The sequence below is a fragment of the Paramormyrops kingsleyae genome, chromosome 23 (assembly GCF_048594095.1).
Source record: "Paramormyrops kingsleyae isolate MSU_618 chromosome 23, PKINGS_0.4, whole genome shotgun sequence".
Classification (NCBI taxonomy): domain Eukaryota; kingdom Metazoa; phylum Chordata; class Actinopteri; order Osteoglossiformes; family Mormyridae; genus Paramormyrops; species Paramormyrops kingsleyae.
Window position 1 is genome coordinate 3,037,373 of NC_132819.1, and position 15,234 is coordinate 3,052,606.

The following is a 15,234-nucleotide window of genomic DNA, read 5'->3' on the forward strand; positions in this document are numbered from 1 at the left end:
AATGGTGAGACCTTTGTGGTGGTGTGCATCTTAGACCTCAGTGAAAATAGAGTAGCCTCCAAAAAGACGTCCCAGTCATTCTGTTGCTTGTTCACAATTTTCTTCAGAGCTCTAAAATGTAAAAAGGGAAAAAATGGAAGACAATGACAGTTAGGATGACAGGTAATTTATGGGCATAAGCAACGGCGAGTATTAAAGAAACAGAACACGCCATCTTTGTTCTCAAGCTACCTTATCGTACACTAGGTCAGAGAATAAACTTGTCATACAAAATTAAAAAGGACAAGTTCAGAAGATATACCAGAGAGACCTTTAGGGGGAAAAAAAGAAAAAACTAAAATCTGAATTAAAAAGGAGAAAGAATTAAACATAAAAATTGTAGTAATATCAATAAGAATAGCAAGATTTTTAATCTTACACTTTCACTTCTCTTTTTGTCACAAGCATGCACTGAAAAAAATGATTCTTGACTTTAGTAATCTTAGCTCTTTAAAATGAGTAGATTTTGCCTAAAATGCCATTTTATTAAATGTATTTAATTAAACGAGTATGTGTAGCCCAATATTTGGGATTTTTATTACACTCAAAATTTTGTGTAAACGCTACTAATAAATTTGAGGCTTCTTGGGGTTACACGTCACAGAAAGTTAGGGCGAAGAAAACGTTTGGATGACATGCTTACCAACGAATGATTTTACAGGTAAGAGCAGACTGACTCTTCATTTTGACGTGTTTAAGGTAAAGAAGGGATTTTGATTTTAAAAATAAGCATGCATATTATATGTTAGTGTGCATCTACACTAAAAAGGTATTTTCACTGCACAGAATTTGTCTGCAGTTGGCTGACTCGGCGGGAAATATAAGGTAGCTTGAGCTACTGGCTTGTAAATTAAAATCGGTTTAACTGTAACTGTAAATTCAAAGTCGGATCAGTTTTTAGAATTGATTTAATTATTTGCTATAACTCGTGTATACCGCGCTGATAAAAATGCTGTGCCGACCAGGATTTAAGAGCAACATAAACTCGCAGCGACCTGAGTCACTAAAATTAGTAAAGACCGAATTGTTTAATATAGTCGAGTTGATATTTGAATAGTATTTAAACTGACCTTCCAGCTACTAACACGAATATCGTTAACATGTTTTAATTTTAATCATAAGCATTAGCTGTGCGTGCCAATCAATCACTGGTAACCTGCACTTACTTAATGCTTCTGCTAGTTAGCCGGTGTTCTGACAAACCGTCCTACTTTGGCAAACCATCCTACCGGTAGGATAATTTAACGGTTACGTCTGACAAACCATCCTACTTTGGCAAACCGTCCTACCGGATGTAGTTTATGCACATTTCTGCTGTCAAGCATCAATTTAAATAGGTAGGACGGTTTGCCACTTAATTTTACCTGTCAGAGTATGCTTCCAGCTCATATCCATATAGGTAGGACGGTTTGCCACTTAATTTTACCTGTCAGAGTATGCTTCAAGCTCATATCCATATAGGTAGGACGGTTTGCCACTTAATTTTACCTGTCAGAGTATGCTTCAAGCTCATATCCATATAGGTAGGACGGTTTGCCACTTTATTTTACCTGTCAGAGTATGCTTCCAGCTCATATCCATATAGGTAGGACGGTTTGCCACTTTATTTTACCTGTCAGAGTATGCTTCAAGCTCATTTTCATATAGGTAGGACGGTTTGCCACTTAATTTTACCTGTCAGAGTATGCTTCAAGCTCATTTTCATATAGGTAGGACGGTTTGCCACTTAATTTTACCTGTCAGAGTATGCTTCCAGCTCATATTCATATAGGTAGGACGGTTTGCCACTTTATTTTACCTGTCAGAGTATGCTTCAAGCTCATATCCATATAGGTAGGACGGTTTGCCACTTGTTTGTAGAAGCAGTCTGCATGCCAAGGTGCTTGAAGTTTTACACCTGTTGCCATGGAAGTGATTGGAACACCTTAATGTACAAACTTTGACAATGAACTTCATCCATTAGACTGATTTACAGCATATTTACTGAACATATTTACAGATACATATAATACATATTTACAGATATATATAATATTTACACATACAACAGCACACAAGGAGAAAGATGGGGAAAAGAAACAGTATTCTTAATAAATTATGTACATTTGACACACATGTAGTTCAACTGGCTTCTATTATATTGAGCACATCCGAAATGTGCCCATCTGCGACAAAAGTCACACTGCACCTGAAGAGGGAGAAGGGGCAGGGGGGTTATAGTATATGTGAGTGTGTTAACTAACATTATAAATATGATTAGAAAATAATGACCATTATGCATTTTTGGTGTTCATTTTGTTTTACCATTTCAATCAGACTGGAATCAGCATCAACTTCCAGCATGGAACAAACCACACAATAGTCCTCAGCATTACCTAGAAACACATTGGTGTTTAACCAAACAGTTTTTTAAATTGCAACTACTTGTAATACAAAAGGACATGGCTGAGCATACCTTGATGTTCTAGCAGTTCGCAAGCTATTTCTGTACGCTGCAGACCAATGGCTTCTGGACTACACAGCACCTTAGTGACCTCTCCACTCAGAAGGTAGTGTTCTGCAAACTGTAATTTATTCATCGTAAGTTATTATCTTAATTCTAGTTAGCCATAATTAAATACAATTGCTTAATAAGTACCTTGAACACTAAAACTCCACAACTGCTGGAGTCTTGCTGCTTGTTGTGTTGCAGAGTCTGCATTTTCCACTCCACTCGGGAGTCTTCCATCCCTTTCATCCTCAGAAAATTCCTAATAAAGAAAAGCAGTTTTTAATCCAGCCAGCATTTTGTTCTAGAAAAAACGTTATTATAGTATGATGAATACCTCCAGTTACGCATAATTTTCCTTTCATATACACCTTCATTTCCGAGGGGGTCTAACAGCAGTACAGATTTGGAGGACATTGTGACAACCTAAAATAAAAGTTGTATTTAATTTTTTTTATTAAACTCACTTAAGTAAACATTATCAATTATAAACATTTTCAAAACAAAAGTATGCCGCTTGAAAAATAATCACATGAAGTGTGAACACGTACCACAAGGATCCAGTGTGCACCGAAGTTCAGTGGGCACAACCAAATGTCCTCAGCTGGAAACATCATCTGTGGAATTTTTTTAAGCAAGTTTATAAAGGTTTGGATTCATTTATGTAATGTACTACCTATACAACATCCAAGTTACCTTGCTGACACTTTTAAACTGCCCAGAAAACAGTGAGGTTGCAACAACGCAAGATAACTGATGCACAGGTTTCTGAAAAATGCAAGCATTTAAAAAAGTTAGAAAACAATCAAAAAAAAATTTCGGAAATATCTGGGCATACATAATTCTTACTTGCCTTTTGTTTCCTAATGAGGCAGTGCAGGTATGCGTCAACGACCTGTATTGATAAAAAAAAAAATTAAAAAGATTATTTATACACTATACACACCACCACCAGCATCATAAATGATAACTTACCTAACGCTTACCTCATCAGAAAGCCACCCACTGTCCTCCAGCGTGCGAAATGAAGAGTCATACAATTTGTATGGTCCTACGACTGCCTCCACACGCCCAGTGTCTTTTGCAGCCCAAAGCCACTTCACTAAAAACAAAACATATGATAGGTTTGTTTAGTAATAAGAGTTTCCTGTTGAAAATCTGGGTCGAGGGCCAACGGGCCACAAGCAGACAAGGGCCAACGGGCCAACACAATAAACATGCCAGAGGGCCAACGGGCCAACACAATAAACATGCCAGAGGGGAGTGGCTTTCTGTAAATCAGAAAGCCAAAATTTGACCAACAGGTCAAGTAGCAAGATAGAAGTAAATAAAACATTCCAACTAGCCAAACTGGCAACAAATGACCAACCGGTCAGAATGAGACTTTTAGCTATGCCACCTTTTTCTTGCGTGCTTAGTTTCTGGGGGGTCACTGGTACAAGCTGCTCTGGTGCTTGTGTTGATTTTACCTCAGCTGTTTTGGGTGCCCACTGTATAACAGAGGGTCTGTTAACTTGCAGCAATTGATGATCCTGAGGGTCGACTGTAGGACTGCAAGGAGGTATATTAAAAGTTGGGCTACTCTTTACAGGCTGAGTTGGAGTTGAGCTGACCTGGTGGCTTCTTCTATATGGCTTAATGTGGTCAATACTGTAATGAGTGTTTAAAGTAATTCCCTCAGCATTTTTCAGTCTAACACATTTGCCACAGATGTCTTCAATTGTGTAGGGACCTGAAAAATCAGGTTCAAGTCTTCCTCCTTTTCTTCCACGTTTCCTCATGTTCAGAAGAAGAACTTCATCTCCCACATTGTACACAACATTTTTGTACTTTTTCAGGACCCGCTTGGCATATGCACCCTTTTGCTTGTCTTGGGACTTTGCAATGTTTTCTTGTGCAGTTTTTTTAACTACACTTTGCGTGTCACTTTTAGACTGTACATAGTCACTGTATCTTGTTTCCTGTGGCAAATTGATGTTGGAAATCTAAAATTTTATAGGAATTAGCAATTAAAAGCAGAAAGATTAAATCTGATTCTCAAACCATTTAAGAAAAATACAATTTCATTTGTTTATATTCCTAGTTCTGACATAGAAAGCACTCAAACACTCACCAGTACTTCAACTGGAACTTCCGATGGAAATATTGCTTCTCTTCCATACATCAAAAAAAACGGTGTGTGTTTTGTTGTGGTGTGTATTTTTGACCTCAGTGAAAACAGTGTGGCATCTAGATACACATCCCAGTTATTCTGCTGGTCATTTACCAATTTTCGGAGGGCTCTAAATGCAGGCAAAGAAATATGTAAACACAGTAATGAAACTTTAATTTGAAGTATTGAAATGACTTAATTAAAGTTAAGTAACAATTAAGTTTTAATAATATAAATTTTATTAAAACAGTTACATACAAATATTAGGCATACCTTTTTATGTTGTCGTTGGTCTTTTCATCGAGGCCATTTGTCTGTGGGTGGTATGCTGCTGTGACACTTCTCTCAATTTTCAACAGCTTGCAAAGACCAGAGTTGAGCTTCAAGAGACAAAAACAAGGTTCTTATACACATTCAAGCACACAAAAACATTGACCCCAGGGAGGTCAAGTAAAAAAGGTAACTAAAATATAATTTAACACTTACTTCATTCACAAACTCTCTGCCTTGGTCCGACAAAATCCTTTTGGGGCAGCCATGTCTATATATAATGGCACATAAGTGCTGGGCTACCTCAGATGCAGATTTACTTTTTAATGGAAAAGCCTCGACCCATTTAGAAAAGTAGTCGGTTGCAGTGAGAATGTACTGGAAGCCGTTGGAAGTTTTTGGAAGAGGTCCAGTAAGATCAATTCCAATTAGTTCCCACACATCAGACACCTATCAAGGACAAAAGGATAATTTGTATAATGTATGCATTAACATTTCTATTATTAAGCTAAAACTATTTACCTCAATGCACTGCAACGGTTGCACAGCAGTCAGTGGTTTCCCAACTTTTTGACACTGGTCACATTCCTGAATCTTTAAGGTAAAATATTTATGGAGATCACATAAATGTTCAACATGATTTAATAAAATTACTTAATGCAATATTCTCTGCAGGTTATTAATGTAACTAATTATTTACACATATTTATTTAGAATTTGCTAGTGTACAGTTCGTCTTTTAACTGCTATAAAAAACAATTCACTCATTTTAAACACTATTTAACTACAATACAAACAGGTAATACATACCCAATTTTTAATGTCAACTGTCATGCCAAACCAGTAAAATCTGGAACACATGGCAGATAGTGTTTTGTGTATGCCAGTGTGTCCTCCAATTGGACATGAATGAAACTCCTGAAAGATCCTCCTGGCATCATCCTTGGTTTTCACTACTCTTCGACTTCCAAAAAAGAGTTCTCCATCTACAGAAAAAAAAATTTACAAATGTATTTAACCAAATATATGAGTTGTTAGTATTAACAATAAATTACTCACCCTTCAGGCTGAATTTTGAGGCATATCTTCTGAGGTTTTGCCTCTGTGCCTTGTCATATTCTATAGGGTAGGACCCAGCAGAAATTAACAGGGAAATCTCTTCCCATTTCTCCTCCATATCTACGAATGTAAATAGACATTTTCTTTTGAGCTTCAATATGTGCAGCAAACAATGTACATAATTCAATGTATTAAATAACCACATGACCTAAATAGGCTTAATATATCATACACATATTAATTAATTAGAATACAATAGTCTTCTCACTCAGCAAGAAACAACTGCAAAGTTGCTAACTTTCTCGATAACATCAAATGTGTCCAATTAGGACCAATATTAAAGGCCAACAAAATGAACACCAGGTTGAAATGAACAAACATTCACAATGGCTTAAAATGAATCAAGTATCCACGTCAGTAATGTACTAAAACTTACCTATTTTCCAAATATAAAAACGGAGTAGCATGGAATTACGGGCGGATCTCAGAAAATGGCATTTCCTGATGTGCGCATACGCACGCATGCGCAGAAACGACGGGTAGGATGGTTTGTCGGGTAGGATGGATTCCCAGAACACCGGCTGTATAACTTTTACTTTAATTTTAAACGTTAGACATGCAAACAACATTTGTCGAGTGAATGAAGGAAGCAGATTCCACTAAAAACGCTATGGCTACTGCTATTGAATCTGCGCAGATTTGTATTGCATTCCCATTGAATTAGATTTTTGGCTTAGCAATGTTATCATATAATAAAGCTGTTCATTATGTTTGTTTATTTCAGGATACTCATGGCGACCTGAACCCTGATGACCTGAAACACCACACTCTGAAGATTGTAAGCAAAGGGGGCTTTGCAGAATTCAGTCCGTTAGAGACAGGGATTGTTTGAGGGGACACAGGTGATGGCAGGATTACAAGTGTCCCAAATGCACGTGTCATCCTTCTTGGCCTGATGTATGTGATTAATCTGAGCTTTCCCAAGCCACTGAGATACACATTTGAATTCTTCCAAAAACGTAAGAGGTTTTCAGTGGGCAGTCATTAAAGGGATTTTACTACATTGCAAGTTTGTGTTTCAGTTGCAGACATACTTATGTACCAGAACGGTAACATTTTTGTTTTGAGTTATAAGAAAAATGGTATTGAAATGGTATTAAAAAAAAATTTTCACCATTTAATTTCATTGGCTGCTAAAGGAAAGGCTGTACTGTATACCATTTTGTATTTTCAGAAAATAAATTAATACAGATTTGAAGTTGAAGACTTTGTGTTGTGATGTTTAAAATTATTTTCCATGTTAACATTCACCTGCTATTTTAAGTAGTAGCAGTAGTCATTAAAGTAGTAGTTATGGTGGTAATAGTAATAACTCAGATTGTTACTCAAATGTATCTTTAAATATTAAGGAAATCTAAATGAACCTGCTTAATTTCATTGGCTGGAGAAATATAAATTTTTAAGTAAAGACATTAAATTGAATACATATTCTTTGGTAGTGTCAGTTTAAGTTTTCTAAGTAAAAGTTACCTAAAATTTTATGTAGAGTATACTTAAAAACAAGGGTGCAAAAATGGTGCACTATATTTTTGAGTAAAATCAGCTAATTATTTTTTTCAGTGTGGTTAATTCAGCTCCTCTGGTGTGACCACAACATTTGGCACACACACACATATATATATATATATATATATATATATATATATATATATATATATATATGTATGTATATGTATGTGTGTGTATATACACACACACATACATATATGTGTGTATGTGACAATTATTTTATATACCTTTTGATGTTGTCATTGGTTTTTTCATCCAAACCGTTTGTCTGCGGATGGTATGCTGCTGTGACGCTCCTTTCTATGCTAAGCATTTCACAAAGCCTTTGGTTGAGCTATATGAAGATAAAAGTAATTAACAATATATATAATATATGAACAAATATACTTTAAGGCAACTGAACAAATATATTTACATTAACCATCCAACTTACTTCATTTACAAATTCTCTACCCTGGTCTGAAAGGATTCGTTTAGGGCATCCATGTCTGTATATAAGTGTGCACAGATGTCTTGTAACTTCAGCAGCAGACTTGGTCTTTAAGGGAAAGGCCTCAACCCATTTTGAAAAGTAGTCTGTTGCCGTTAATATGTACTGGAATCCATCTGTTGTTTTTGGATGGGGTCCAGTAATATCAATCCCAATAAGCTCCCAAACCTCAGACACCTATCAAAGCAATAACTTGCATTAACGCATACAGATCATACATTAGCTAGCTGCTATTAATTTGATGTTTTGAAGGCGTTTACCTTGATACACTGCAGTGGCTGCACATCAGCCAGAGGTTTTCCTACTCTCTGACAACTGTCACATGCCAAAACCTTAAACCAAATGTATTTAAACATGATTATGAGTATGTTGCTCGTGTAATTATTTTCAGGGTAGAGTACATTTAACATACCCAGTTTTCTATGTCTACTGACATGCCTTGCCAGTAAAATCTCGAACACATGGCCACTCTTGTTTTTATAATGCCTGTATGTCCACCAATTGGGGCAGAATGAAACTCCTCAAACAGCCTTCTTGCCTCTTGTTTTTCCTTTACCACCCTTCTGTTACTATAGAGGAGATCTCCGTCTACATAAAAAGACAAACATAATTAATGTCAATGTTAAGAGAAAAACTATAATGTTACCATAATGAGACTAACCTTTGATTTTGAACTTCGATGCATATCTATGCAGATTTTGTCTTTGGGCTTTATCATATCCCAGAGGATATTTTCCCAAAGAAAGGTAGTCATATACGGCATTCCACTTGTCTTCCATAACTAAAATATAAACAGTTTTTGCTTGTTAGTATAAACATAATACAATTTTCAAACAAAGAATAACAAAGAATCAGGCCATATATTATAAACTATTCACAAAATACACATACATACATGTATATATTTTATATTTATGTTTCCAGAGTGTATAGTGTACATTTTTTTTAAATACTGTTGGTTTTTGTGTTTTATTTTTCTTCTATTCTTTTTTTAAACTTTGCTGCTTTTTGCACTGTCCACTTTCTGCCGTGACAAAACAATTTCCTACTTGTGGGACTAATAAAGGATTATCTCATCTTATCTTGTATATTTTTTATTACATTATGGCAAAGTCCAATAAAGACCACATGCAATGAGTTAAAAGGTAAAACACTGATGGTAGGATAATCTGATGGGTGTTTCTGAGCTGTCAGAACATGCTACCTGTGATTTATAGACAATAGTGTCATAATTAATCATATAAAGGGTAAAACACTGGTGGTAGGATAATCTGATTGGTGTTTCTCAGCTGTCAGAACATGCTACCTGTGATTTATAGACAATAATGTCAAAATTAATCATATAAAGGGTGAAACACTGATGGTAGGATAATCTGATTGGTGTTTCTGAGCTATCAGAACATGCTACCTGTGATTTATAGACAATATAGTGTCATAATTAATCATATAAAGGGTAATACACTGATGGTAGGATAATCTGATGGGTGTTTCTGAGCTATCAGAACATGCTACCTGTGATTTATGGACAATAAAGTGTCATAATCATATAAAGGGTAAAACACGGGGTGGCATGGTGGTGCAGTGGTTAGCACTGTTGCCTCACACCTCCAGGACCCGGGTTCGAGTCTCCGCCTGGGTCACATGTGTGTGGAGTTTGCATGTTCTCCCCATGTCGTCGTGGGGTTTCCTCCGGGTACTCCGGTTTCCCCCCACAGTCCAAAGACATGCTGAGGCTGATTGGAGTTGCCAAATTGCCCATAGGTGTGCATGTGTGAGTGACTGGTGTATGAGTATGCCCTGCGATGGGCTGGCCCCCCATCCAGGGTTGTTCCCTGCCTCGTGCCCGTGGCTTCCAGGATAGGCACCGGACCCCCCGCGACCCAGTAAGGATAAGCGGTTTGGATAATGGATGGATGGATGGATGGATGGAGGGCAAAACACTGGTGGTAGGATAATCTGATGAGGTGATAATCTGATGAGAATGTGCAATGTTACTCATGTCATTTCAACTTTATGAAAACGAGCAATTTTTTGGTGCATTCTAAATTGCATAGTGTGCATGTATATTGTACAGTGTACATCTTAGTTTGGGTTTAAGCGTGTAGTTTATACTGTGCGTATATTTGGTGCATTTCCCAAAAGCATCCTTGCTACCGCCGTTTAGCAACTTACATAATTGCTAATATGCAGAGCACAGTTTTTTGTTTTTTTTCCGTATTTTGCTGCTCCTAACTGTGACTGTCCACCAAGGACATTTGGCACAAGACTAAGACTAAATTAAAAATAGGTGACGAAATTAACACTACACAGTATTATATAATCGTTTACATGTTTCAATTACAGTTACACAAATATGAAAAAAAGTATTTGGTGCTGTAGTTACCGTGTTTTCCTTCAACTACTTCCACAAAACTTCGAGAGGTGCGCGATGGTAGCATGCATTTATGGGCGTGTAGCCACGAAAAAAAAATATGGCAGTGCGCATGCGTAGTAGCCTTATGTAGGACGTTTCAATAAGTAGGATGAAATGACAGAACACCGGTATGGGGGGGGGGGTGGTCCGATTGTTGCTGTGACACTCCTGTGAGCGACGGGAATTGTGGTGAGCGGTTGGAACAGGTGTTCCGGGCAATTCAGTTTCCCTATGTTTCCCCTAGCACTCTCACTGCTAATATACAGGGGAAACCAATTTGCCCAGTGGCCAGGCAAAATGGTTCCCCCCTGCTATAAGGTATAATCAGTAATTCCCAGGCACTATATTGAGCACACTGATCTGGCTATAGGTCCATGTGATACTGGCAGTGAAATACTCTCCAATGTACCACTCTCACTGCTAATATACAGGGGAAACCGATTTGCCCAGTGGCCAGGCAAAATGGTTCCCCCCTGCTATAAGGTATAAGCAGTAATTCCCAGGCACTATATTGAGCACACTGATCTGGCTATAGGTCCATGTTATACTGACAGTGAAATACTCTCCAATGTACCACTCTCACTGCTAATATACAGGGGAAACCGATTTGCCCAGTGGCCAGGCAAAATTGTTCCCCCCTGCTATAAGGTATAAGCAGTAATTCCCAGGCACTATATTGAGCACACTGATCTATCTATTGGTCTATGTTATACTGACAGTGAAATACTCTCCAATGTACCACTCTCACTGCTAATATACAGGGGAAACCGATTTGCCCAGTGGCCAGGCAAAATTGTTCCCCCCTGCTATAAGGTATAAGCAGTAATTCCCAGGCACTATATTGAGCACACTGATCTGTCTATAGGTCCATGTGATACTGGCAGTGAAATACTCTCCAATGTACCACTCTCATTGCTAATATACAGGGGAAACCGATTTGCCCAGTGGCCAGGCAAAATGGTTCCCCCCTGGTATAAGGTATAAGCAGTAATTCCCGGGCACTATATTGAGCACACTGAACTGTCTATAGGTCCATGTGATACTGACAGTTATATCGGCACTAATTTATATACAACTGTAACACATAAACATTGATTCTAATGCGCCAGTTACAGTGTACTATTTACATATATATTTTACATTATTCTAAAATCAGGAACCCTGCATACACCATTGCCAGATATGTGCAATTTAATTTTGATAATGTATTTAACCAAGTGACATAAATGTTTTTTTACATTTTTGATAGAATGGTAACATTGTAACACACGTTTTTTCACTGCGCTTTAACTGCGCTTCTTAGAACGTGATTCACCGACGCACTAATACATATGCTGCAAATAGGCCCGAGATATCGAAAAGGTGCACAACATTAGGCTTGTGTTTTTGTGTGCTGCGCAGCATTTCTGGAAGATGGATCCAGTACAATTCGAGATTTTATTGACTTACATCTCTACGGGGAATTATCCCAAGCAATTAAGCAAGGCAGAAAAATTTGTTATTCGGCGCCGAGCACGGAAATATGTTGTACGAGGAAGCAGGGGCGTCAGAAACATTTTGAATGTGGCGGGGACACACTGGCGGGGGGTCTGGGTGAACTAATATTTTAACTTAAATGTGGGGGGGACACGTCCCCCTCAGATTTAATGGCAGCGACACCCATGCAAGGTAAACATAATCCCTTGATAGAGTTCATAGGTCTGTTGTGCTGTACGGTAGAATCACAAATCATAAATTAATTACAAATCATCATTTAGTCTTTTTTTTCCAATCTACAGATGGAGCCCTGTTTTATAATCGACACAAGGAAACGGGTCAAGAACATTTAGTAAAGGTTGTGAAAGGCGCTGACGAGGCAGACTGTTTTCAGGGAGTTTCATGCTAGTGCAACAGGTGGAAACGGTGGAAAGGATAAAACCGAAGACGCCATTTGCAATAGATATTATTGGCCTGGGATGACAGTTGATATTCGAAACTGGGTTAGTTCTTTTTTTCTTGTACATTATTATATTAACAGTTATCTTGTCCCACTGACAAAAAATAACTGCACTGTGATACTGCACAGTTTTTAAATCATCACAGACAAGTGTAAAAGTTGGACTAAATATTGTTCATTACCACCCACCAATAAAAAGTAATTACTACACACAGGCTAAAATGAATCAATAATAGCATTTATGAATCATGTACAGTAATGCTACAGCTTACAAAACCATAGTTTAAACACTTCATCGTGACCTTCTGACATAAGGAAAAATGTCTTGCAAGGTGCTTAAATTAATCTGTGTTTTGATGTTATTATTAATATCAGTTTGGGTTATTCATTGTATTACTGTTAATATTATTTTTAGTCTTTTACATAGAGTAACAACAAAAGTATGTTATTAATCCTGAACTTAGAGCTTCATTCAATACTTTGCGTGCAATGTATAACAACCTATGGCACTTTACTGAATTAATTCAGGAATGCACTATAATTCACTATTTTTATTTCTAATATGTTTTCTCTTAATAACATAATAGATGTTCTTTTTCTAACTACAGATTAAACAATGCTCAGAATGTCAATCAAAGAAGACTGTCAAATCCATAGAAGAGCACACACCCATCATTGTAAGTCTTCATTATTTGATTTTTGATTAGTATGTTGGATGACTTTTAAATTGAACAACTGATATATTTTTTGATATATGACATTTTGTCTGACAGGTAACTGAACCATGGGAGTTAATTGGCATGGATCTTGTGGGCAAATTGGCCATGACGGACAGGGGAAACCAGTACATATGTGTGCTGATAGATTATTTCACGAAGTGGGTGGAAACATTTCCACTGCAATCGAAAAATGCTGAAGATGTCACTATGTGCATAGTGAACTTTTGCTACAGATTTGGTGCACCAAAAAGGATTCTGACAGATCAGGGAAGGGAATTTGTAAACAAGGTTAGATATTTATATATATATGTATGAGTGTTGTTTAGTTTGTCATTTCCTAAGTATAATACATTATATACATTTGCTATTTATTATTTTTTCCAAACCTTTTTTTAAATTTGCAATTTTGAACTGGGTGTGGTCAATAGTGTATAGAACAATAGTAACATTTACATTTTATACAGACACACTCCAACAAATTGTAAAAGCAATGAACACGAAGAAAAGTGAAGTGGTCTCTAAATTTTTTCCATGGCTATATATACTTGTTCTTAACAAGTTATTAAAGATTATACTTTAGTGTGAAATGCTGATCCCGTTCTAATCGTTGGTGTTTACTTAACATCAAAGTAACCTCAATCTACATTTAGTGGTAATTTATTTTGCAGATCATAGTATTTATTATGAATCGAAAAAAATTAACATATATATTCTTAACTAGGTCAACAAAGAAGTCTGCAGCATCTTTGGAATCGACCGGAGTTTTTGTTCTCCATACCATCCCCAGACCAATGGTTTGGTTGAAAAAATGAATGGGACCATACAGAGGTGTGTGTGTGTGTTGTGAGTGAACCGAACTGTGCCCCAAAACCATGATATGATCCGAACTGTGGATTTGTGAACCGGTGTATGTATATGTGTATGTACTGTACATGACATTCATCATGTTATATTACTTAATTCTTATATTAATTAACTGTTAATGTTGTGTTAATCAGGGCTTTGGCAAAGCTTTGTCAAGGTGAACCAAACCAATGGGATCGCTATCTGGATGCCGTTACATTCAGCATAAGAACCAAAAAGCAACTTACAACTCAATACTCCCCTTACTATTTGCTTTTTGGAAGGGAAGCACGATACTTTTCGGAGGTCCCACAAACATTCGAAGTGAGTACATATTCAGTTTATTTTAAAAGTTACATTTATGCAAAAATATCTTCTTTTTAATTTCGTTATGTCTTATGCATTTAATAAAGGTCAATGAAACAGTGGAGCAAGCCATTCAGATTGAGGCTGTCAACCCTGCTCTTCAGCTGCAGGAAAAGGTCTTTGAAGTGGTCAAAAAAAATATGAAAGCATCAAGACAAAAAATAAAAGCCAAAACGGACCAACATAGGGGTATGACATCTCATAATTTTAAAGTGGGGGATAAAGTGCTCAGGAAAAACATAAGAAGTCAGCAAAGAAAGGGAGGAAAATTAGATCCAGATCTTCTTGGGCCATTTAAAATAACAGAAATTCAAGGAAAGAATGCTGACTTGATTAATGACCAAGGGATCAAATTTAGCAAAATAAACCTGGATCACTTGATCCATTACATGGAAGACAGTCCACGTGTCCCACATAGACTATATCCCTCTGGTGCTTCTGTGGGTCCAGTAGATAAAAGCACATACCCAAGCTTTCACTCTGAAGGACCTGCAGACCCAAGCCCTCCCTCTACTGAACTTGGAGACCCAAGCAGTCCCTCTGCTGGACCCGCAGACCTCAACCCTCCCTCTGCTGGACCCGCAGACCTCAGCCCTCCCTCTGCTGGACCCGCAGACCTCAACCCTCCCTCTGCTGGACCCGCAGACCTCAGCCTTCATTCTCCTGGATCGTCTCTCTCCAAATTTGATAAGAGTAAGTAGACAAAGCATTCTTTGAAAACAACATCTTTATCTGGTGTTCAATAAAGTTTTTCTTGAAATGTTCTATATTATTATATGTTATCTACAGACTCGCATGTCTAACTTTTATGTAACTTATTTTTTAGGCATTGAACAGGCTTGGTCAACCAGTTCGACTGACAATAGATGTGTGATATTGTCCAGAATTGG

General features: G+C 37.3%; 1 long non-coding RNA gene across 1 annotated transcript; it reads left to right on the forward strand.

The window, feature by feature from the left end:
* The first annotated feature begins 12,417 nt into the window (after window positions 1-12,417).
* LOC140581854 (uncharacterized) lies at window positions 12,418-14,270 on the forward strand. The gene is made up of 4 exons (XR_011984884.1): window positions 12,418-12,459; window positions 13,025-13,093; window positions 13,857-13,963; window positions 14,134-14,270. It is a non-coding gene; the product is annotated as an uncharacterized lncRNA (long non-coding RNA).
* Window positions 14,271-15,234: the final 964 nt, after the last annotated feature.